General features: G+C 36.9%; 1 pseudogene; it reads right to left on the bottom strand.

The window, feature by feature from the left end:
• Nucleotides 1–204: 204 nt before the first annotated feature.
• LOC120014342 lies at nt 205–24,943 on the bottom strand (annotated as a pseudogene).
• Nucleotides 24,944–26,039: the final 1,096 nt, after the last annotated feature.

Genomic DNA, 26,039 nt, shown 5'->3' with positions numbered 1-26,039 from the left:
TTGATAATTTTTTTTCTCTCTCTCTTACATCACTTGCGCAAGCAATGTTGATTTTATGGCTGTCTGGATTGCATTGTCTTGCAAAGTGGCCGCCATGACCTAGAAGGGGCATGTCTTCTCATCCATGGAACTGTTAAAAGTACAAATCAATCACTAGAGACACAATTTTCCAAGGGTAGGAGCAAATTTAAAAATGAAGGCTTTCATTTTTCGCCTTTCCCAAAATGAACACATTCAGAAGAAAGAGATTTATACAATTCTTTGATTATCATCTTGCAAACCAGCCATCCATGGCCACCTTTTCCTAAATATTGTTCTTTACGCCAGTAAAGGAAAGGCAAACCACCTTGTTGTAGCCATGTTTTATACGCCTAAGATACATGCAGCAAGTTTTTTTTGTCACGATTAATGTGCCAAAAATGATCCAAGAGCCGTAATCAGATTGCTGGGACACCTCATTTGGCCTGACCTTTGCAATGGAGGCAATGCGAACTTCGTCATGGGAAATTATGCAAGTCTCCTGATCTCATCATACTCAACACTTGAGATGCTAGCATTGAAAAAGCATATTCATCATCTGCTGCTTTCCTGGCTTCTTAATGCAGATTCAACAAGCTTAACCTTCTTCGAGTTCTCACTATTGACAAGTGCAAGTTTTTCAATTGCAGATTTCAGCTGTGACATTTGTGCATCTTGGACATGTTTCTTAGCATTCATTTGTCTTTGCTGATTCAGTGAATTGCGCGTTGAAATTTGTGCCCGTCTTCTTATTCTTGCCCTTAAAGCTTCGATGGAAGAATGCAAAGCATCCAATTCAACTCCTGTAAATTGGTCTGCACAATAACCAAATGAATACTTGAGGGTGGGATGAGGAGATGATCCAAAGTAGAAACTAACAAAAACCATGAAAATGAATTACAAACATGGAAGGCAGGAATGTTATTCAAGAAAAACCCTAGAACTATACGAGAAAGATCTCTCTGGCAAAATTAGGGAGTTGCCCAAGATAATCACACATTAACCACAAACAATTGAAGGATGTTAGCAAAATAAGAAGTCAGGTAAATAAAAATATTTCACAAAAACTGATAAAATTCACCAAAATATGAGTAATGAGAAAAATGGTAATTACCAAGCTCAGACTTAAATTCGCGCTCTGCTCTTGACAAAGGTCTCCTGTGAGACCCAGGCAAATTCCTCAACCGTTGTAACCGCTGTTCCAGAACATTATGTTGTTGAACTGCACCATTGATTCTGTCTTTTAATCCCGACTGTTTCTCCTCTACTTTCAGAAGTTTCTCTTGTGCCCCAACCAGGCGACCATCGAGGTCATCAATGATTTTCTTCAGGTGAGGCGCATGATGCTTGAGCTCAAAGTACACCTGATAAGGCGGATCAAAATGTTTTATAAGATACCATTCCTCAGCTCATGTAACCGTAGGATATTTGTCAATTGAATCCCTTAAATCTACTTTCAGCTAAGCATAATTAAATCAAACCATCTACCAAACTAGAAGATTTAGCCTAATTCTCAAATCAAAATTGTGATGGTAATGGACAGTGCCTTGGATGCAAATTTTAAAAGTACGCAGTACATAGCATCAATAGGCCTCCACTACCTCACAGGCTCACACAGCTCTCTCTTGAATCAACTGTATATTATAACAAATAAACAACGCTTTCGTATTGGAGCTGTCATACTCCAGAAAATCTAGCTTATCATAAACTATTTGGGATGATGGTTTTGATGATGATCATCCTCATCATCACATTAGGCCATGCTTTGGCCAAACTATGTGGGATGCAGAATCACTTCGGTCCCCGTAAAAAACTTGGGGCTTTCCATCAGGAGATAAATACAAAGAAAAGAGAGTTGGGAAAAGGAACCCAATTGGAGAAAGATCTGAAAAGCAGTTGGTTGGGAGGAGAAGTTCTTGCCTTTGTAGAGGAGAAAGATTCTCACGATTGGCTTTCAAGTTACCTGTTTACTACATGCTCTTTTTCATATATAAGGAAGCTTTCTTGGGGAAGTTGTCTATAAAAATGAAAAAGAAAGCATCCTTTGGTTAAGTGGGATAGTCAATGGCCCAAAGGAAAATGAAAATTTGGGAGCAAGGCTCTCTATCTTTTGATCAAGCTATTCTGAGACTGGAGAGCCACTGTGTATAATAGCGGCATCTCGAAAAATAATGCTAAGTCTCGTACTTGGTGTAATGGCTGGGTTAGTGGGTTTCCAAGGGAAATATAAATTCTCGTGGCTGGGACAAATGGGCAGCATCTATTCATTTTGCGCAACAGGAATAGTCTTCTATTGACATGGCATATCATATGGTTTCAGATCCTTCAAAACTCAATTTGCATAAATCTACAGGCTACAACCAGAAACGCATAAGCAGCAACAGTTACGGATTATTATCAAATAGTCGAGCATGGAATATCACTTTCGCAAGGGATGCTCTGAACTGGGAGGGGAAGAAATTTGACATTTTCCTTGAGTCTATCAACAAATGCCTTCCAAGAGGCAAGAACTTAAATGGAGAACCAAATAATATGGCAAAGTCACAGTAAAGGCAGGATTCCAGTCAAATCCTATTATGACACTCTTATTCATAAGGTTGAAAGACAAACACAGGACTTCCCTTCAAAGGAAAATTGGCAAACAAGAGTTCCCACCTAAATTTCTTTGTTATGTGGGAAGTTACTTTGAGAAATCATTTCTGTAAAAAGTTTTCAAAGGAGAGAACTTGTTCAAAGTGCTTCAAACTAGTAGATGTTCCCTTTGCAATATTGAAGGAGTATCAGTGAATCACATTCTTCTACGTTGAGTTTGTCAAAGTAAAATTTGGGAATGTATCTTCAAGTTATGAACCTTAGTTGGGCAGCGACTAGAACCATTGAGGAGGAGTTAAAGGTTTGTGACGCAGGACGGAAGTACAGATTGATTGGCTAGTTCACGACTATGCCAACATAACTTGGAATCCACCAAGGAAGCTTGGAATCCACCAAGAACAATTGAGAAAACCTCAAGGAATTTTATTAATAAAACTGAATGTATCAATTACAAACGTTTATGAGACTATTTATAGACTGACAAAATAATCAAACCCTAATTGAACTCCTAATTAAACTAGAATTGAAAAATTGGAAACATAAAACGTACAGGAAACTTAATTAACTCCGTTGGACTACAAAACGACATCTTTTTGATCTCCTTCCAATTCTAAACTTTATGCCTTCAAAATCAGTCCTCGGAAACATATTATAATATAGAAACACACGAGGGAATCAAAAGTTATGGACGGTCAAAGTTGGAAACTGAAACTTTAATTTCTAAAAACAGCAACTTCAATTCCGATTTCGATTTGGATTCCTTCAAACACGTTCCAACTTCTCAAGGAACTCTCCCGTGGACTGTTCTACGTCAATACTAAAGAAATCTATTAAACTTGTCCTACATCAGTCTCCTCCACTTGAAAAATAACTCGCCCTCGAGTTATGATTTGGATGAAAATAATCTTCTCAAAAGAGTAACTCATGCAGAACCAATCCTCCAAAGTCTTCGAGCCTATAGATTGAAACTGTATTCTTCCACCCCAAAGAAATAGATATTTCGAATAAAGTAGATGACACTTTGACATGCTCACAAGATAGAGCTTAATGGATTGCAAAGTCCCAAATTTTCCCTCGAACACTTTCACAATCTTCAATATTGAGGAGTTAATATTGGAATTAGAATCCTCAACCCCAATAAAATCAATATGTTGCATCTCACACTTTGTTGCCAAAGTTTTAGAATTTTGAGACTGGTGAATAATATGATCTTCAATTGAATCTGTATCTTTAATCACAACAATTTTGTCATTATGGTGCATAAGTTCTTCTCTAACTTCTTCTTCGATCAGAACTTGACTTGTTAATTCTTCTTTACTCTCCATAACCTCAACCTGCAATACATTCTTTGAACAATTCTCAAACTCTTTCTCCGTAAAATCACTAGAACATGTATGCTCCTCGGCCTCTTGTGAGATTTGATCAATTTTAATTCCTTTGGCTAGTTGAGAATTTTCTGAATTTTCTTCATACAATATTCCACCTTTAACAAACTTTGCGCAATATATTGGTGACTCATTAGAATAATCATGGCAAGAACTTTGAACATATAAATCCATTCGTCGATTTAATTCCCATAAAATTTCTTGCCAATCATAAGGAAAAAATTCAATCGTAAGCATCTTTTTCATTCTAGGCCAAGACCGAATTTTATCCTTGTGTTGTCGCTTTCTCTTAAATTGTATGTCATCCCACCAACTTGCTGCATATTCACTAAGTTTATGTGATGCAAGTTTGACTTTCTTCTCTTCCAAGATTTCCATATAATAAAAATATTTTTCCAATTCAAACAACCAATTCGAGTAATTTTTGATTTTGAGCCTTTTCAAGTAGGGAATATCGTTGTACCTTTTTTTCTTCAAAACATATGGATCAACATATTGGTTTCGTGCAACATCACGAACGCCATACCCGTTGATTGATTGATTCTGGTAGACTTTGAGTTGATTCAGCATTGCTTAATCTCCTTCGTCACCTCCCGAAAATCATTCACCCCTCGTCCAGCGACTATAGGGCTTCTTCCTCCTTCGTTGTTGGACATCTTCAGAGGCGAAACCCTCGCTCCGATACCACTTGACGCAGGTGATAAATGTATAAAAGTCTATATATAAACAGTGTTATAGGTAGATATATACATATATAAGTCTATATATATAGTTGTATATATATATGTGTGTGTGTGGTACGAAAGTCAAAGTAATAGTTATATATATAGATATATATATGTATGTGTGTATATATATATGCAAAAGTCCAACGTAATAGTTATACATATAGATATATATGTATATGTATATAAGTGTCTGACATTAATAAATGATCTTTGTATTGATATTTCATGTATGCAGCCCAACTTTCCTCTAAAGTCTTCAAAATACGGCATTCGTGAAGCTTATCAGTAACTTTTCACTTCTATAAAAGGACTAGACACTGAGACAAAAAGGGAGGAGTCTCTCTGGAGAAAGCAAAGAGAAAGAGAAGAAAAAAATAGCAGAGAGTGAGCTAGAATCATAGAGAGAGTTCTGGAGTTTCATTTTCTCTTTTACAGCAATTCTATCACATATTCTTTCTAGAATTTTGTGAAATAAATTGTTGGTTGTGTAACCTAGTATGAGGAACTAATCCTCTTACTAGGGTGATGATGGATCCACTCTATTATGTTTAAATAAATTTGGTTTGATTAATTGTTAGTTTATTCATGCTATGTCAAGTGTTAATTAGCTATTTTTTATTGATAATTAAATCCTGATGCTTAGCTATCATCTAGGGTTGATTACCATGATGCAACTTGAGACATATGCCCATGTCCAATTTGAGACCAGCTTCTTGCAGTTGACACCGGAGTTACTTAGACATAAATGCCATATGCAAGGATCTCTGTGATCGCTACATAGGTTACCATAGGTCCTAATGCATTTTTTTATTGTCCTAGCCAATCCATATGCCCATGGATGGTTGCAGTTGAGAATGGACGTGGTAAGTCAGATGCCCATGACTATTACATAAATTAGGGGACTTGATCTTTGACATGCATGAATGAAATGAGAATTATTGGCTAAATAATTTACTCTTTATTCATTTTGTTTCTACTGATAATTACGAAGAGTTGGAATTGCATATATTTAATATTCAGTCCTTGTGGGTACGACACTCGTATTTACCACTTCTATACTACAATTGATTCGTGCACTTGCGAGTATAATTTGGGTTTGAAATCGCTATATTTTTAGTAGGTCTTAAATTTCATATCAAGTTTTTGGCGCCGTTGCCGGGGACTGATTTAATATATTGTTATCTAACTTTTGTGTACACATATATATATATATATATATATATATATATATATATATTAATATTAGTATCCTACAACTCCTTAATGGAAGGTTTTTCAGTTTTTTTTTGTGGATGGCTTAACCGCCCCATCTAACTATATATTATTGACTGGTTCTACTGCTACCGCCTATATCTGTTTATAATAACTGTCACTAACACTTACTAACTTACTAACATTTAAATTTCTGCCACTAACAGTAACGTTTATTTATTTATTTCTTTTACAGTATTATTTATATTTATGATTGGCTTTACACTGCCCCACCTTTATATATATATATGCTTATGTGGTCGCCTGAGTCGCCTAATATAACTTTTTATTTCTGTTAATACTTATGGTTGGCCTTTATGCCCCATTTTATTGTTTTTTATATTAATTTCTTATTTTGTGTATATTCACTCTTTTTATTTTGTTAAAAAAAAAAAAAGAAGGATTATTATTGCTTACATTTTCTTTTATGTAAGGACGTCGATCTCAAAGTTCAAATCTTCTTAAATACAATCCAGAGATTGAACAAACTCTTGCACAATTAAGAAGAGAAGTAAGAGGAAAAATGGCAGAAGAGAATCCTGAGAATGCTCTTGCTGGAATTGCAAATCCACCAATCAATGAACCTGCTCGGAGGCCAATGAAGAATTCATTTGTACCTCAGAATATGGAGCAACCATCCAGCATAGCATTTCAACCCAATGTTCAAGGCAATGTCACATTCTCTCCAGTTCTACTCAATACAGTCCCACAATTTCGAGGCACAACATTTGATGACCCTTACCTACACATCAGAGAATTCTTTGAACTCTGTAAGACACAATCTGTTCAAGGTTTGACGTCGGAAGAAGTACGACTCATATTGTTTCCATTTTCTCTCAAAGACAATGCAAAACTGTGGTTCAATTCTTTGACCCCAGGATCAATCACTACATGGGAGGAAATGGCATCAAAATTTTTGAAGAAGTTTTTCCCAACCCAGAAGACGAAGCAATTAAGAAGGGAAATTCAAACATGGCAGCAAAAAGATGGGGACTTATTTTATGAAGCTTGGGATAACTTTAAACAGCTACTGCTCAAGTGTCCACACCACAACTTGTCCCAAGATGATCAAGTTCAAGCTTTTTATGAAGGACTCGACGCAACAAACACAAGCATTGTAGATTTAGCTTGTGGAGGCATATTAATGGAGAAAAGCAGTGAAGAAGCTTTTGAACTATTTGAAACTTTAAATGAAAATTCTCAACAATTTTCATCTAGAGTAAAGCAAGGGGTAAAGCTTCCAAAAGGTGTGTATGAAGTTCACACCAGAGCAGAAAATCAACCTCAGTTGCAAGCCATGGAGAAGAAGATTGACATGATAATGAATGCAATTTCATTTTCCCAACAAGCAGGCCAAGTTGAGATGTGTGCCATTTGTTCTCAACCTAACCACACCATGGAAACATGTCCTATGTCTTCCAACTCTGAACAAGAACATACCAATTATGTGGGGCAAGGTGGTTTCCAACCTAACAACAATCCATTTTCAAATACATACAATCCAGGATGGAGAAATCACCCAAATTTCAGTTGGGGAGGACAAGGCCAGAGTAAGCAATACAATCAGAAGATGACGCAACAAGTCCCTGCCGAACCAAAGAAGTTTTCTTTGGAGGAGCAAATGGCTTTTCTAGCTTTCAACACCAACAATTTTATTCAGAAAACGACGGAGCAAAATAGCAGGTACGACCAACAATTTAGCAACATACATGGATCTATTCAGAAACTCGAAGTTCAAGTTGGTCAAATTGCTGAGTGAATAAGTGAAAGAGAGCTGGGCAGATTGCCGAGTCAACCAGAAGTCAATCCAAAAGGCAAGGAACAAATCAACGCCATTACCACCAGACGCGGAACAACTGTGGGATTTTTAGAGAATGATGGTGAAGAGGCCAAGAAGAAAACAAAAACTGATGAACAAAAGCCTGATGATGCAACTCAGCCCAAGCCGACTGACTTATCAAAGCATAAAATGAATGAATCTCATGTGCCCTTCCCTAGCCGGTTGGTGAATGAGAAGAAGATTGACCAGATGCGGTGAATAATGGATATATTCAGAAAGGTGGAGATCAACATTCCTCTCCTTGACGCAGTTCAACAAATTCCTTCCTATGCAAAATTTCTCAAAGACGTCTGCACCAGAAAGAAGAAACTGGCACCATACGAGAAGGTTATGCTGTCTGAACAATGCAGTGCTGTTTTAAATAAGAAGCTACCACCAAAGCTGAAGGATCCAGGGAGTTTCACTATCCCTTGTGCTGTTGGGCAAGTTTCTTTTGAGAAAGCTTTTCTAGACCTGGGTGCTAGCATCAACCTGATGCCATATTCAGTTTTTGTGCAACTTGGTCTCGAAAAGGAATTACAACCAACTTCGATCACTTTGCAATTGGCGGATCGTCAATAAAATTTCCACAAGGTATCATAGAAGATGTTCTTGTCAAAGTTGACACATTTCTCCTTCCAGCAGATTTTATTATCCTTGATATGGAGGAAGACAGAAACATACCAATCATTTTGGGGAGGCCTTTCTTGGCCACTGCGGGAACTATTGTGGATGTACAAAAGGGTTGTTTGTCCATGACTGTGCAAGGACAAACGGTGGAATTTAATCTGTTCGAAGCTACTCGACATCCTTCAGATATAGGGGAGTGTTTTAGCATTGAAGTTTTTGATGGCTCAATTAATGAATCATTTTTGGAGCATCAATCTACTGACCATTTGGCAACTTGCCTTGCGTTTCCTGAACTGCAAGTTGAAGAAGATGGTGAAGTTGCAGAATTTTATGTATATTTGCAAGCACACCAACCAGTGAATCATAGGTGGATCCGTACATTTGAAGCTCTCGGTCCTCCACTTCCGAAAGTGGTTCCTTCAATTGCAAATCCACCAAAGTTAGATTTGAAGCAACTTCCGGAGCATTTGAAGTATGTTTATCTTGGTGCTGAAGAAGCGTTACCTGTCATTGTAGCCGCTAATCTTACCAATTCGGAGGAAGAAAGTCTCTTGCTGGTGCTACGGCAATACAAAAGTGTTATTGGCTGGTCCATTGCTGACATCAAAGGCATCAGCCCTACTATGTGCATGCACCGAATTTTACTGGGAGATGATTCAAAATCCTCACGTGAAGCACAAAGATGCCTCAATCCAGCGATGAATGAGGTAGTTCGATCTGAAATATTGAAGTTGTTGGATGTAGGAGTCATCTATCCTATTTCCAACAGTCAATGGGTCAGTCCTGTTCAAGTGGTTCCCAAGAAATCGGGAATCACGGTGATTACTAATGACAACAATGAGCTCATTCCAACAAGAAAACAGACAGGGTGGCGTGTTTGTATTGATTATCGGAAGCTGAATTCTGCCACAAGAAAGGATCACTTCCCTTTACCATTTCTTGATCAGGTGCTGGAAAGACTAGCAGGTCATTCCCATTATTGCTTTCTTGATGGCTACTCTGGCTATAATCAAATTGTGATCGCACCGGAGGATCAAGAGAAAACAACTTTTACATGTCCTTTTGGGACATTTGCGTACAGAAGAATGCCATTTGGGCTTTGCAATGCACCAGCTACTTTTCAACGTTGCATGACAAGTATATTTTCTGACATGGTGGGCCACATTATTGAAGTATTTATGGATGATTTCTCCGTGTTCGGATCATCTTTTAATACTTGCTTGTGCAATCTTGCCTTGGTTCTGGAGAGATGACAGAAGACTAATTTGGTGCTTAATTGGGAGAAATGCCATTTTATGGTTCACGAAGGTATTGTTCTTGGTCATCTTATTTCTGAGAAGGGGATTGCCGTTTACAAAGCAAAAATTGAAGTTATTTCTAGATTGCCACCTCCGACTTCTGTAAGAGGTGTGCGATCTTTTCTCGGACATGCGGGGTTCTATCGTCGTTTCATCAAAGACTTCTCGAAGATTTCCAGGCCATTGTGCAATTTGCTATCCAAGGATGCCACTTTCCACTTTGATGATGAGTGTTTGCAAGCATTCCGCAAATTGAAGCAATTACTTACATCTGCACCTATCATGATGGCACCAGATTGGAGTTTACCATTCGAGCTCATGTGTGATGCCAGTGACTATGCAATTGGAACAGTATTGGGGCAAAGAGTCAACAAGCTACCACATGTCATTTATTATGCAAGTCGTACTCTCAATGATGCCCAACTCAATTACTCAACAACAGAAAAAGAATTGTTGGCGGTAGTTTTTGCATTGGAGAAATTCCGATCGTACTTGATTGGATCCAAGGTGATTGTTTATAGTGATCATGCGGCTCTCAAATATTTGCTGTCTACACTTCTTGCCAAGTACAATATCACGCATAAGATTGCCACTGCTTATCATCCTCAAACCAGTGGACAAGCAGAGATTTCTAACCGAGAAATTAAACGAATTTTGGAGAAGACTGTGAATATCAAAAGAACTGATTGGAGTATAAAATTGAATGATGCTCTTTGGGCATATCGCACTGCATATAAAACTCCAATTGGCATGTCTCCGTATCGTTTGATTTTCGGCAAGGCTTGTCATCTTCCTGTAGAGCTCGAGCATAAGGCATTATGGGCAATAAAAAGGTTGAATTTTGATTACGATGCAGCTGGTGAGAAGAGGAAACTGCAGCTCAATGAACTTGCCGAGCTACGTGACGAGGCATATGAAAATGCGAGGATTTATAAGGAAAAGACAAAAAGATATCATGATCAGCGCATCACAATGAAAGAATTTTTTCCTGGTCAAAAGGTACTTTTGTTTAACTCTCGTCTAAAACTTTTTCCAGGGAAGTTATGTTCAAGATGGTATGGCCCATTTCAAGTTGTTCGAGCATATCCCCATGGAGCTGTTGACATTAAAAACTTGGAGACGGGAAATGAATTCAAGGTTAACGGTCATCGCCTCAAACCTTATTTGAAAGTTAATTATGACACAACAGTGTCCAACATTACTCTCCAAGACCCAGGTAATTGAGTGTTGGGAACACTTCGTCTTGTCCAGACGATAAATACAGTGCTTATGGGAGGCAACCCATATTTCTGTCTTTTTTTTTTTTAAATATTATTTTTTTTTATTTGAAAAACAAAAGTATTTTGGTCTTCATCGAGCGTTGAACTGAACAGCGGAGCGTGATGGTAAATAGACTGGTGATGTGACAGGCACCCCAAATTTCTTCCATACTTGTAGTACGTTTTTCTTTATTATTCTCGATTCATCGAAATCTCAAATCAATTTTTTTTTTTTGGAGTGTGTTTTTTTCTCTCTCTAGCAAAGATCAGAAAATATACCGAGACGCCCACGCACCATCTTATCAAAATCCCAGTCCAGGTTTGCATTATTCAACGAAGCTGAAATCATTCCTGAGTGTAGAATTGATGAAAAGATACAGCGAGACGTCATCAACAGATGGGCGATGCACTACCTGAGGGAGCATTCCTTGTTGTTTCTCGTAGATCCAGATCCAGAAGATAATTTACTAGTGTATCCTCAAATCATTCGTTCTTTCTATCACACTCTCATCGAGCTACCACGAAGTGAGTGGACTGGGAATCAACCTGTTTACCAGGTTGTTATAGCTGGTGTGACTGTTCAATTCATAACAACAGATCTGTGTTGCTGCTTAGGGTATCCACCAGCATATGATAAGACCATTGGATTTCGACAACCGATCTTTGCATCAAAGCAAGAAATGATTGATGATATGTGTAGCGGAAAGAGGAATAAACACACCAATGCTACACGCCGAGCCTACTTGCCACCAAAGATGTGGTTGTTGGATGATGCTATCAGGGAAAATCTGTGTCCTATTGGCCATGAGCAAGAACGACGGGAAAAATTCTTGTCAGTTTTATACTCTATGTATAAAGGGTATTGGTTTGACATTGGGAAGATCTATCTGGTCATAATTTTCACAGCCAAATCTTTTGTCGAGAAGAAGCCAACAAAGGCAGGAAAGTTATTTTTCCCACGGCTTATCACAAGGTTGCTTTCGTACAAAAGCATTGCCTCAGGCATCTTCGGGATATCAAGTCACCATGCTGGAAAAAAAGACATGGCGTCAAAGCATTAACCATTTGAAAACATCTTCTTCTAGAAAGAAGCAGCCCCAGGAAGAACCCTTAACATCACCACCTGAAGAGTCCTCCTCAGCAGTTGCAGTGTCTCAACAACCAGATCGCGTGAGTGTAGCCATAGCCCGGCTCGAGATGGGGCTACAAACATTAGAGGCTGGACAACAAAGGCTGGAGCACATGTTAACCGTGCTCATGGATATGATACGGCATTGAAAACATAGCAATCCAATGGTCCAAATTTTTTGCATCAGGTTGTATTTCTCTGAACCACAGTTTAGCATATTTAATTTTCATATTTAGTTTTTTTTTGTCTTTTCCCATTGAGGACAATGCGAAATTTTAAGTGGGGGAGGAAATGATTGTTAGATATAAAAAAAAAAAAATGTAGCTAGAGGAGGCAAGTGCTGTGCTACCTTAGGTGCAAGCTTGTTGTAGTTGATCTCTTGGAAGGATGCCAACTCAACCAGCTAAGTAATTAGTAGTTTGTCCAGGAAACAACCACCGATAAGGTATTTGGGAGTCCTAAGCATGGACTGGACGAAATGTCCATAATTGTAAAGCCCCAAAGTGGAGATACAAAGGACTGTTGACCTTGGCTTCGGTTCCATTGAGCCGACCAGAAACTCTTAGAGAATGACAACCTATTGTAAGGCCTTGTTAGCCTTTTACCCTTTGCTACGGGGTACATCTCTTTAGTTAGGTTGATAGTAACCTAGCATCCAGTCTCAAGGATCCTGGTGTTGAGACAAATTCCGTTTGTTTGCGGTGCTTTGAGAATATTGAGTCTTAGAACCGTTTGTTGTTAAATGTTTATTCCGTTTAGTTATTTGAAATATATATATATATTGTTTGTGATTTGGAAGTTATGATTTTACCGTATTTCTGAATTGGTCTAAATATCTCTGAAGTATGGATAATAATTTGAGTTGAAAACCCATAATCACTTGTAGATTATTCTGACTTTAGTTTTGTCTCACCTATTCTATTTAATAATTGGATCAATTGCACAGAATTACGTATTTGTGGGGTATGATATCATATACATTATATGATTACTGAATAAGAGAATGATTTTGGTGCAGCCACATCAGCTTTTAGCTAAATTCTACAATTGCCATGTGGATTAATGAAAATGATTAAAATGCATATTAATTATTTTATTACAACACACAAATAACATGTATTAATTATTTTTCCAAATTTGTAATCAATTTAATGTGATTAATTAATTCTGTTACCTTTTATAAACAATAAAAGCGTGTGTCTTTAATTAGAAGAAATCATGCCGTTGACACATATAATTTATCAATTGATTTTCTTTCCTTTCTCACTTTATTGTTTAACGTCTATCATATAATTTAATCCATTAATTGAGTCATTATTCCATATACATTCACACTCATTTATAACACTAAACGACCATATTTGATAGAACAACCTCATCTGTAACTGTTATTTCTCAAAAGTAGTGCCATGTTTAATTCTTTGAGGTTGGTAATTTCTGTTTATTTGAATTTATGATGTCTAATAGAAAATATTTATTAATTTTTATGATTGCTTAACCTATATAAATTAGAAAATCTCTGTGTTCTCTTCAACTTTCTCAATGCCTAAACTAATTCTTTCTCATACAACGTATCATTATGTCTGATACCCTAAAAAAATTGATGGTTCAAGGATGAATTGGGAGGTGATTGCCCGCATCAGTCGGCTATGGGATTCTAAGAACGTCCGAAATAACAATGACCTCCTGAGTTTGGATATGCTTCTCTTGGATGCAGAGGTGATGATAGACTCTTCTATTTTACCGTAAAATTCATACCACATCATCATGATTTTGGTTTTATTTTATTAAATCTAAAACCCTTTTTTTGATGCATCAATTTTTAACTTTGACTATGCGGGGAACACAAATCCATGGAAAAATTCGAAAGCATCAGGTCGAAATGTTTCGCAATAAAATCAAAGAGGGACATATTTACGTGATTAGAAATTTCAGGGTTGTTGATAGTGATAATGCGTACAAGCTTGTAGCGGGAGACGTATCAATTAATTTTTTGCCCATTTCTTCCTTCAAAGAGCTATCTGGATATGATGGTCCTCCCATTGAACACTACAAATTTCATTTTCAAAATCAAGATGAGATAATCAAACGGCTAAACAACCACACATATTTGATAGGTTCTCATTTTCCCTACTCTATTATCTATGTCATTTGTCTTTGTTTCGCTATTGTCTATGACTATCTATCACAAATGTTAATGCAGATGTTATTGGGTTGTTCACTGGAATGGGTAAAATTGACAAAATAATTTTAAAAACGAAGAAAATAAATATTGGTGCAAAAGCCATGCAAAATATTCACAACAAATAAAAAAATACTCCTCAAAATATGCCTCTAATATAGACACAAAATTCATGCATACCGTTTATTCACAATGAGAACCAGAGCTGGAAAACCGCCACCAAAATAAAAAAACCAAAACAATCAATAGAACCATATTTCTTGGTAAGAAAAATGAAATTTGAAATTTCTAACAAAGTAATCTAACTACAATATAAATGTTTTAATGGTTAAAATTACTAAAAAAGAAAACAATTTCCTTAAAAAAAAAAACAATCACGATTGCATATGCTTCCATCCACAATTTAAAAATGCACAAATAAAAAAACGAAAATTAAAAATAAACACTATATTTACGCAACAATATAATTACAAAAAAAAATTTTCATCAATAACCTAAATTTCATAAAATTTGCAACCACATATTGAAAAACAAACACAACAATTATGCTATATTATAATTAAAAAATAAAATTACATACCGCGCAAAGCGCGGGCATGCCACCTAGTTTGAGATTAATTATGAATATTGTGATTTTCTAGAGTTGATTTGGAATTCTTTGAATATTTATATCTTGGGATATATATATATATATATATATATATATATAAAAGTAATTATAAATAACAGGCGTGTCTATGAGTTTCTCTGCTGAGTAACCGGGCCTCTTGCCTCAGTAAGCAGTGAGTGTTCGCGTAAAAAGGTAGAAAAATCAAGACATCAATCTATGTGACAAGCGAAGTTTTGTAGCCTTTTTGACTCGAGTTATTAAACCCGTTGGGGTGTCTTTACACCTAATGCCCTGAGCCAACTGGATTGGGAGTCATTGGTTGAACGCTTGTTACAAGGGTCAATTAGAAAGCTTAATAAAACTGAGCATTGCACAAGTCACATAAAAAATATATATATTATTGAAAAAAAAATCCCTTGATATTAACGGTTCATTGAGTCTGATGATTCTTGTGATATTGCAGTGTTTGTGTTAAGCTTAAATTAAAGCCACATATTTATGTTAAATTCGCTACGCACTACACCTCACGCTAAGAAAGAATGGGTGGTATGAAATTTAGTCAGAATGATTTGTTCTAGTGATAGTGGTTGATGGATTCTTGAATATATTCATATTATCGAGATACTTGGATTATTTACAGTTTTTGCATGAATTTTCCGAACGCTTGAATTACTAGGGACTAGCAATAAACTGGTTGGGGGTTGTGATAAATGTATAAAAGTCTATATATAAACAGTGTTATAGGTAGATATATACATATATAAGTCTATATATATAGTTGTATATATATGTGTGTGTGTGTCTGGTACGAAAGTCAAAGTAATAGTTATATATATAGATATATATATGTACAGAAATTCTCCTATGTGGACCAAAAGTGTGGACCAAGTTTGTGGACTTGTTTTTCAACCATAGATGTGGTGGGTCCCATAATAAATGTGTGGCCCCCACTTATGTTGTGATTGATTACAACCATTGGATTTTGGTCCACAAACTTGGTCCACACTTTTTGGTCCACATAGGAGAATTCCTGTATATATGTATGTGTGTATATATATATGCAAAAGTCCAACGTAATAGTTATACGTATAGATATATATGTATATGTATATAAGTGTCTGACATTAATAAATGATCTTTGTATTGATATTTCATGTATGCAGCCCAACTTTCCTCTAAAGTCTTCAAAATACGGCATTCGTGAAGCTTATCAATAACTTTTCACTTCTATAAAAGGACCAGACACTGAGACAAAAAGGGAGGAGTCTCTCTGGAGAAAGCAAAGAGAGAAAGAGAAGAAAAAAATATAGAGAGTGAGCTAGAATCATAGAGAGAGTTCTGGAGTTTCATTTTCTCTTTTACAGCAATTCTATCACATATTCTTTCTAGAATTTTGTGAGATAAATTGCTGGTTGTGTAACCTAGTATGAGGAACTAATCCTCTTACTAGGGTGATGATGGATCCACTCTATTATGTTTAAATAAATTTGGTTTGATTAATTGTTAGTTTATTTATGCTATGTCAAGTGTTAATTAGCTATTCTTTATTGATAATTAAATCCTGATGCTTAGCTATCATCTAGGGTTGATTACCATGATGCAACTTGAGACATATGCCCATGTCCAATTTGAGACCAGCTTCTTGCAGTTGACACCGGAGTTACTTAGACATAAATGCCATATGCTAGGATCTCTGTGATCGCTACATAAGTTACCATAGGTCCTAATGCATTTTTTTATTGTCCTAGCCAATCCATATGCCCATGGATGGTTGCAGTTGAGAATAGACGTGGTAAGTCAGATGTCCATGACTATTACATAAATTAGGGGACTTGATCTTTGACATGCATGAATGAAATGAGAATTATTGGCTAAATAATTTAAATACAATAGAGTTGGTGAAATCGGATCCCTAGTGTTTGTCTAATTGTGTTAATCTTTATTCATTTTGTTTCTACTGATAATTACGAAGAGTTGGAATTGCATATATTTAATATTTAGTCCTTGTGGGTACGACACTCGTATTTACCACTTCTATACTACAATTGATTCGTGCACTTGCGAGTATAATTTGGGTTTGAAATCGCTATATTTTTAGTAGGTCTTAAATTTCATATCAGCAGGACAGAAGTACAGATTGATTGGCTAGTTCACGACTAAGCCAACATAACTTGGAATCCACCAAGAACAATTGAGAAAACCTCAAGGAATTTTATTAATAAAACTGAATGTATCAATTACAAACGTTTATGAGACTATTTATAGACTGACAAAATAATCAAACCCTAATTGAACTCCTAATTAAACTAGAATTGGAAAATTGGAAACATAAAACGTACAGGAAACTTAATTAACTCCGTTGGACTACAAAACGACATCTTTTTTATCTCCTTCCAATTCTAAACTTTATGTCTTCAAAATCAGTCCTCGGAAACATATTATAATATGAAAACTCACGAGAGAATCAAAAGTTATGGACGGTCAAAGTTGGAAACTGAAACTTTAATTTCTAAAAACAGCAACTTCAATTCCGATTTCGATTTGGATTCCTTCAAACACGTTCCAACTTCTCAAGGAACTCTCCCGTGGACTGTTCTACGTCAATACTAAAGAAATCTATTAAACTTGTCCTACATCAGTTTGTAAATTCCGTCTTGATTCAAAATAGGAACTAAAAATGATGGACTAAATCCCACTTTATGTTTGCTGGCTTATATGGGAAGAAGGGAAGGAAATTAGTTTCAGTGTGGCTCCAAATAGGTGGTTACATACCCTTTGCTTTGCTGCTCAGAAAAAGAAAAGAAAAGAAAGAGACATATATACTAGTTTCTTTTGGCTCCATGAAGAGTTTGTTGTAGATGAACTATATACTGCTTGATGTAGTAAATATATAGCAGCACCCCTTGGTGCACTTTCTTACTTTCATCTGTTCATTCATCATTTACAAGAGGACAAAACTCTCAAGGATTACTTCCAGCAATATTCTTTTTTTTGGTAACCGGGAAGGCCCTAGCCCAACGGCCACTTTGTGACCCCTCGGCTAGTTTTAAACCCGGGCCTGACTGTCACAGCTCGCACCATAACGACATGAGCTTTAGTTCGGGCTGAAGCCCGTGTGGGTAAGTGGGCTGAAGCCCCCCTCGGAAGTGGGCTGCAAGGCCCATGAAACCAGGGAACCCCTGAGAAATATCCCACAAGTTTTGAACTCCCCACCACAGGTATCTTTAATCCTTAAGTATGGAGAAGTAACCAACCAAGCTATCGCCCATTTCTTTCCAGCAATATTCTTGCTAACATGAAGATTGCTACAAATCAACAACCATTAAAACTCTTCCTAAAGCTGCTTAGACTTGGCTCTTCAATTCAACCTAAATTTGATCATCACAACTTTTGTCTAATCTGAATAGCCCAAAGTCATTGACATCCTAGAGGAATATTTAAACACATAATGAGAAAGAGATTTATTTCTAGAATTCATAGTAAACACCTAAGTTCAAAAATTGTAAACTATAACATAGTTTTTCATATTGGCAAAAGTCCTTGGACCTTTATCAATCAAGATGCACTTCTTTCACATATTAAACAAGAAGAGAGTCCAACGAGAGGGAAGAAGCTGTATTCGGGGAAGGCATAAGTTACGGAACATAAGAAAGATACACCTTATGCGCATATTCCACATAATTTTCATGAAAAAGCTTGTAATACTGGTGAAGAGTTGAGCGGCCTTCAATAGAATCCGCCACAACAGAACGTAAATTTGGTGAGGCCTGAGGAACGAGAACCACCTTAGGGCCACTGAGAAGTTCTTTACTTAAGATAGCTGGAGTATCTCTCTCTTTCCATTCTTCTGAGCCAATCAATTTTTTCTCCACATCAAGTTGTATAGGAAGCAATAAATTCCAAGTTTTCATCTCTAACACTATACATTCTAAAGTGGAAGTGACTCCCAAAACCCATGAGTACCCAAATGAATCTGACATTGACATAAATCCACAAAGAGGAGGTAGTGAGGAGGTTTCCCCTTGGCAGGTACTTAGAACAGGATGCGCAGAAGGAATTCTGATAGGATCATCTTTCCCACTGGATGGGTTACTAAATGGGAGAAAATGCAATACTATTGAATCCACCCCTCCATCGTGGACAGAAAATATTCTTTCAGGCATAATAGGATTGACAAGCATTGAAATAAGCGAACCGCTTTCTCTTTTTCTCGGCAATGCCAAATCTACAATAGCAAGTCTCAACAAAGGGGGAGGATGCCCAAGCCAAACAGTATGATCAAGTGGTTCATCCAGCTTCACAACACGGCACTCATCTGAGATTGAGTCACAAATCATAGCAACACCAAGAATGTGGTCATGGTGATCAACACGAAGAAGAGTTGGGCTACCAACAGCCCAGACAGGCTGGATTTCATCAGCTAGGGCATCTATTTGCAACTGCCCACCACTCCATGCAGTCACCAGAACTGAGTCTTTGCTGAGTAAATATGGAGCAAACTGACAGCACGACCTTCACATTCTTTACCATGAATAGCTAATTTGGTATCTTCTTCACCACAGCATACTTTATGTAGAGGCCCCTGAAATGAAAAAGATAAATGTTATACAGTCCACCATGATTGTTTTTCCTTTTTGAATGAGGGTTCAACAAGATTTTGTTTATCGAAGTTGTTAATCCTAAGATTCAAAGTCCATCCTGCCAAATGCGCTCCTGGACTGGAAGTGATCCGAAAGTAACTTAGTTTAAATGACTGAATCATCAATACCCCATTCTCTCCCTACGATAACATCCATAAGGACTAAGAATAACAATAATTAAAGGATTGCAAGAATGCTTGTCTGATGCTTGGCTCGTATATGCTTACTTGTCATCTTTAGAACCAAAGTTACTTCCCAGGTCAACCGGAAAAAGCTTACCAAATTGAAGAACTTCATAAAATCTTAAAATATGCACAGCAGTTTCACGCAATAAAACTAAAATATTATTTTAACAAGTGGACTACTCAGTGACTTCTTGCACACGAAGACATAAATGAACGTAATGGAGCTGCCAGATTCTGTAGTCCCTATGAAATGTATTTGTGCAGTCACAAGGATCACCTCATTGCAATTCTCTGATTCCAAGTTACAGATCTTTCAGAACCACATATGCACCATCCAATGGCTACTCTAAGATCTCTTTTAAAATTGTTTTCCATCTCATCAGACAAAGGATGAAGCAATTGTCTAATTGAAAGCATTTCTAAAATTAGTAATCCTAATCTCTATCTAAAACATAAACTTATCCAGAGAATATTCAAAAAAACATCAAACGAAATAGCAGCATAGGACCTTTTTGAAAACACTATTCATGACATGCCAAGAGGCATGTCAAACAAGTCAAATCTTCCACCATAACCATGCCATTCCCAGTTTACAATAAGTAGTTCACACATTCTGAAACACGAATGGAAAATAAGTAATGGGAGACTATGCATAGGTGCAATTACAAATATCTACCTGCAAAGAAAGTGATGCATCAAACAAAGCATAAGGATGAGCTTTTAGTGCAGGCACATGTTCCCCTTCTGCTGCCTGGTCTCCTACAAGGTTGGGAAATGTTGCTTCCAACCATGAAATTGCCAGTTCAGAATTAATGACAGCTATTGAATTGGTTGATTTAAGCCCAAAGGCCTGAGCATCACTATATATCTCCAGTATTAACTCCCATTTGTAGACACTGTTAAAATTGAAGCACACAATTTAGTCAGGAGAAAAAGGTTTCAATTAAATTAAGAATTAAAGCATTCAATTTTAGTTAGCATCAAAACAAAGAATCAGCAACATGCAAAGCAATTCAACACACACTCTTCTGTCCATCATCGAGGTATGTTGTCAGTGTATCACAACAAATCAACAATATAATGGTGCACATGCATGGGTAAATCATAATCTGTCAAACTTTCCAGTTTACAACAATATTGGAATTAAATAGTGAAACGATGGCCAGTATAGGGTAGAGCCAGTAGGTGGACCATATGATGGCCTATATAGCTCCATCTTTCATGGCCTATGTCCCACCGTGGCAGTAGACATGAAGTAAAATTTTCCTATAGTACATTTTCCGAGCATCAATGACCTCTTTAGAGTGTGAGACACCATACAGCAAGAGCATTAAAAATCATTGATAAGAAAAAAGAAGAAAAAATGATAAGAGGCAACCCACCTTCCAAACGGTACAATGGGACAAAGAAGGTAGATTGAACCATCAGTGAATAATACAAAAGCCTGCAAAATAACCAACATTAAAGAATGATAATAATAATTAAAAAAAAAAAACACACTTGCAAGATAAAACAGTGAAATTTTGGAATTAATAGAAAACCAAAGAAAGATTTGTAGAAAACCAGTAAGATTTAGAATTACTAGTCTTATTAACCAAACAGAACTATAGTGTAGCCTTGCTTGAGCACTGCATGAAAATGTTCAGCAAAGAAGCATAATAAAAAATAACTCTAAGCATGCGCACCGCTTATGGTACACAGACTTAGAGAACATAATTCCAAATATATATATATATATATGAAACATTAGGTATGCCCAAGTTGTGATGAATAAAATCAAAGAAAGGAATCTGAAGCCTCAACAAGAAAACATCAAAACTAGGCTAATGTAAAAAATAACAATTGCAACTGGACTAACACTGAACCTGTCCCACAAGTGGTCTCCACCAAAAGAAAAATCAACAGGGTGTATTGATGCAGCAGTTCTAGATCTACCCAGTGCAACAGGCTGTAGATAATACTCTTGCTCCGGTTGCACAACATCCGTAGACAAATCAAAAAGCCTTCACAAATAATAAAAAAAAAGAAGAAGGAAGTTAGCATCAATAATTCAATATAGTCTTACTCAAGAAACAAAGATGCCCGCTAACATTGAAATGATTTAGAACAAAATTCATCCACAAAATTTGACAGGTTCAATTCCTGAAAACAACCTCCTCTCCACATATTACATCGAGGTAAGGTCATGTACACGTAAATATGTCTATCCTTGACCTCACCCACCGCGAGAGCCTTGTCATGGGAGTTGTTTATCTTTTTTTTTTTTTTTTACATATGTGTGAAAACAACATACAATAAATTGACACAAAGATTGGAAAGCAGGAAATAGAAATGATTATTTTATTTTTAATGGGAAAGAAATAACTTCTTTCAACATGTAAAAGAAACTGCGAGAAATGGCAGGGATATGGATAGCCACTACCTCTATGAGACAAGCCAAACCAACTAAGATGCAACTAAATACATTTGAAATAAACAATTAGGCATATTTACTTTCACATACAAATACAAGGGCGCATGCAAACTCACACTCAGAAACAGAAAGTGGGGCAGAGAAGAATTAATATGTTGCAGATGGAGGTGATAATGGCACGTAATTCCCAGGAATTTTATCATAGTAATCAGGCTTAAATATGATCACTTTTGGATATCGTTTTTGCTTATTCCAGTCTTTAAGCATTTTTACAGGTTTATTATATATATTTCACTGAAACGCAACTCAAAAACAATATGATAGTTATACATGAGTTGAATTTTCAATTTACAGGAACATACCACCAAACCAGCATGACGCTACCCAGAAGTGTTAATGAAAATTCTTATACCTGTGTACTGATTCAGAAGAATACCTGAAAACCGAATCAGAAGAAAGGATACCCAAATGGGTATCACTGTTAGGGTGCCAAGTAACTCGTAGTGCACGTATTACATCGCTACCACATGCATATATTTCCGAACCAATTGAAACCGTCCTGGAAAAAAAGTAAAAAACAAACACACGGGTATTGAGTGCAAGCGTTTCATTTATCAGATAGGAAACTCTGATTCAAGAATAAAAATTTGGAATCAAATGTCACTCTTTTGAGAGGTAATATAGGAGTTCAACACAGAAACACCAAAATGAATTGGTTCAACTTACGGTATACAAATCAAATACAACATTCCTAGAAAATTATTCTACATTTCAAAGAAAAGACTTCATAGACTCTAGAGATACTCTTGAAAACTAAATGGGCTCAAAAATGGTACACAATATGCTATAAATCAATTAGTCACCGTGATTAATAATCTTTTGCTAAAGATGCTTCCAGATGCACCCTATTCTGACAGGCAATATGCTATACATCAGATGTAGTATGTTCCCTAATCCTTAGATAAATCTGATGCAAGCATGGAGACAAAATGCCAGTTACAACCAGCACCTGCAAAGAATCGTGTTATCTTCAGAAGAAGAACGTCCATAGAGGTACATGACACATAGACCCCCAGAACCAGTAAGGAATAATGCTGAGCCATTTCTGATTTTCTGTTGATGGAGATTTCATTCACCTCAAACTCTGGCTGCACATTTGCTTGCAGGACGTATTAAAATGATAGATTATCAATTATTTCACCTCTATATGAAAAAAAAAAAAAAGGTGAAGCAATGAACCATGTTGTCTGCCGAACATGCATTTGGAAGTATAAAGTTTCAAGAATATCTGCTAATTACATGTCCATTTCTTAGTAATGCAAAATTTATTCTACTCAATTAGCCACTTTAAAGGAAGCACACACAATAGTAGCATCTATTTACTGAAGTCCTGCTCCACTTGTCCTCATTAATGTCACTCCTACTACTCAACAAGAATTTGTTTTTCATTATCTTTTCCTCCCCAATAACTCTTCCGTCTTAAAATCGGATTTTTTTATTGCAGTAATTCTTTTCTCTTTTTTTTTTGACAAAAGACTACCATCATTCATATGACCCTTAACCCTTGACTTCTAAAAATTTAGCATCACCATGCTTGCTTATGTGTACAACTATGAACCATCTTTGAAATACTTGAACATGGTTAAAGAATATAGTGATTTTCCTCAATTGATTAGAAGATCATGCAAAAGTGGTGCGGAGTTTACTTTCTGATAGGATTAGATATTGCAGTCTTCCATCCTTTTAACTTCCTTGTGGATAGATGAAAATCTTACTATACTGTCCAAGAGTAATTCTCAAACCACTTTTCATGTAGTGCTTCCATCACTTGTTCATGTTTACGTCACTTCAAATAACCCCCACTCATCTTTCCTTTTGCTTATCTGAACTCTTCATCTTTACAAATACATTTTCCGAACTATCTATTTCAATTTCCAAACATAGTTCTCCTAATTTCCAGAGTATCATGTAAACAACAATCAAACCACAAGGATACAATCATTTTAAAAGCATCTTCTGAGTATGTCCTCTGAGTTTAAATTTTCTAGCCATGTCCTCTTATTTTACTGATAATTAAGTCCAAAGGAGAAATGTAGCCTCTCTTAGTGCTTAATTATTCTAAGACACAACTGTTCCTTCCATATACCATCTATTGGTCTCCGTTGAATTATACTAAATTCTATACAACCACATCAGACATACTGACCCAGTCAAGCTTTTCAACAATTTTACCTCCTTCATGAGTATTTCTTCACAAGTTTACCTTACTTATGTGTTTCTTCAGTCCTTCATGACACATACTCTCACATTTAATTGGATACCCATCAACATGCTAATTAGCTAGAGCTCAACAACAGAAAAGGCAACCAAGCAAAGAGACCATACCTTGGAGGGACAAGCAGCGAGAACGGAGGCAGGATCCGGGTCGCCGAGGCGAATGGAGATCCGATGAAGGCATTGCTTGATAGGGTCCCAGAAGTACAGCCTTGAAGCTCCGTCCCACGCCAACAGATTCCTCAGTGTTCGGGGCTCTCCTCCGTCGCCGGCGGTGGAGGAGGAAAAGAGGGGATGACTCTGTAGGGGGCCCACTGGACTTCGTTCTTGGGAGTGAGGGACCCGCGAGGCTTCGATAATTCAAAATTGAACCTCATTTCCTTCGCTCTTTTTTTTTTTTGGGTTTGTTTCGTTCTCTGAACCCGCGAGTTGAACTTCGGTTGAGGTTTTGCGGTGAAAGCGCGAAACGGAGAGCAGACCGCAGGCGGTAGACAAGAAACAAAACGTTGCGGTTTCGAGAAGACGGGATGCCAAACGACGTCGTTCCCCTTGTGTAAATTCTAATCGCTAGTTATAGGTGGCCCAACTTTTGATACCCAATTTAGCCCAAGTTTATGTGACAATGTTGACTCTATCACGTGACAAGCAATTTATTGTTGCGGGCATTCTAGAATGCACGAGACGTATATCAAGCAATGATGCGGGAAACAAGAGAACGTTAAAAATTAATGAGAAATGGCATTTTTGATAAAAAAAAAATTTACGGTTTATGAGAGAGGAGAGTGTGTCTTTTTTGATTAATGCCATGTAGGATGATAATTTACTATGCCACATATATGCCACATAGAGTTGGGTTGGTGTTGGGCTATCCATAGAGAGCAAAACAAAGAGATTCACCATGATCCAGTCCTTAAATTGACATAAATAGTGGATATGATGGAGCTCAATCAAGCTCAAACTCTCGATCTAAAATCAAAATTAGAAAAAGTAAAGAACTGATGGAGGCGTGGATGTGGAAGAGATGAGAGACCAGAAAGGCTGAAAGAGTGAGAGCATCACAGAAGGTGGAGTTAGGAGGAAGAAAATGCGAAGAGAGGACAAACCAGAGACGAGAGAACGAGATCAAGTGCAGAGAGCGGACCTGGAGGTGGTGAGTTGCGTTGATGGGAGAGGCAAGAGAGGTGTTTGTGAGAAAGAGAAACTGAACTGAAATGAAACCCTAAGAATCATCAAGGGTCTAGATTAGAGTTGACAATCCAAGGGTCGGTAATCGAGAAATTAACCGATTTTGAACTTTGCTTACCTTTATCGGTACTGAATTCAGCGGTAAATTTATCATATCGCAGTATTGGTAACAGTATACCAATATTTTGTAATTTTCGATAACAAATGTGTCGGTAACAATATATCAATGGATAATTTACTGTTACCATAACAGCCCTATTCAATAGGTCGTTGGGTTACGAAATACTTGGGTCCTATATCATTTTCGATAAAAAATTTGTAGGGTTTATGAGAGAGGAGAGGGTGTTTTTTTTTATTAATGCCATGTAGGATGATAATTTACTATGCCACATATACGCCACATAGAGTTGGGTTGGTGTGACTCGTGTGAGGCTATCAAAG

Source organism: Tripterygium wilfordii, chromosome 14 (genome assembly GCF_013401445.1).
Source record: "Tripterygium wilfordii isolate XIE 37 chromosome 14, ASM1340144v1, whole genome shotgun sequence".
Lineage (NCBI taxonomy): Eukaryota > Viridiplantae > Streptophyta > Magnoliopsida > Celastrales > Celastraceae > Tripterygium > Tripterygium wilfordii.
Note: the sequence above shows the minus strand (reverse complement) of the source record. Positions and strands in the feature narration are given on the sequence as shown.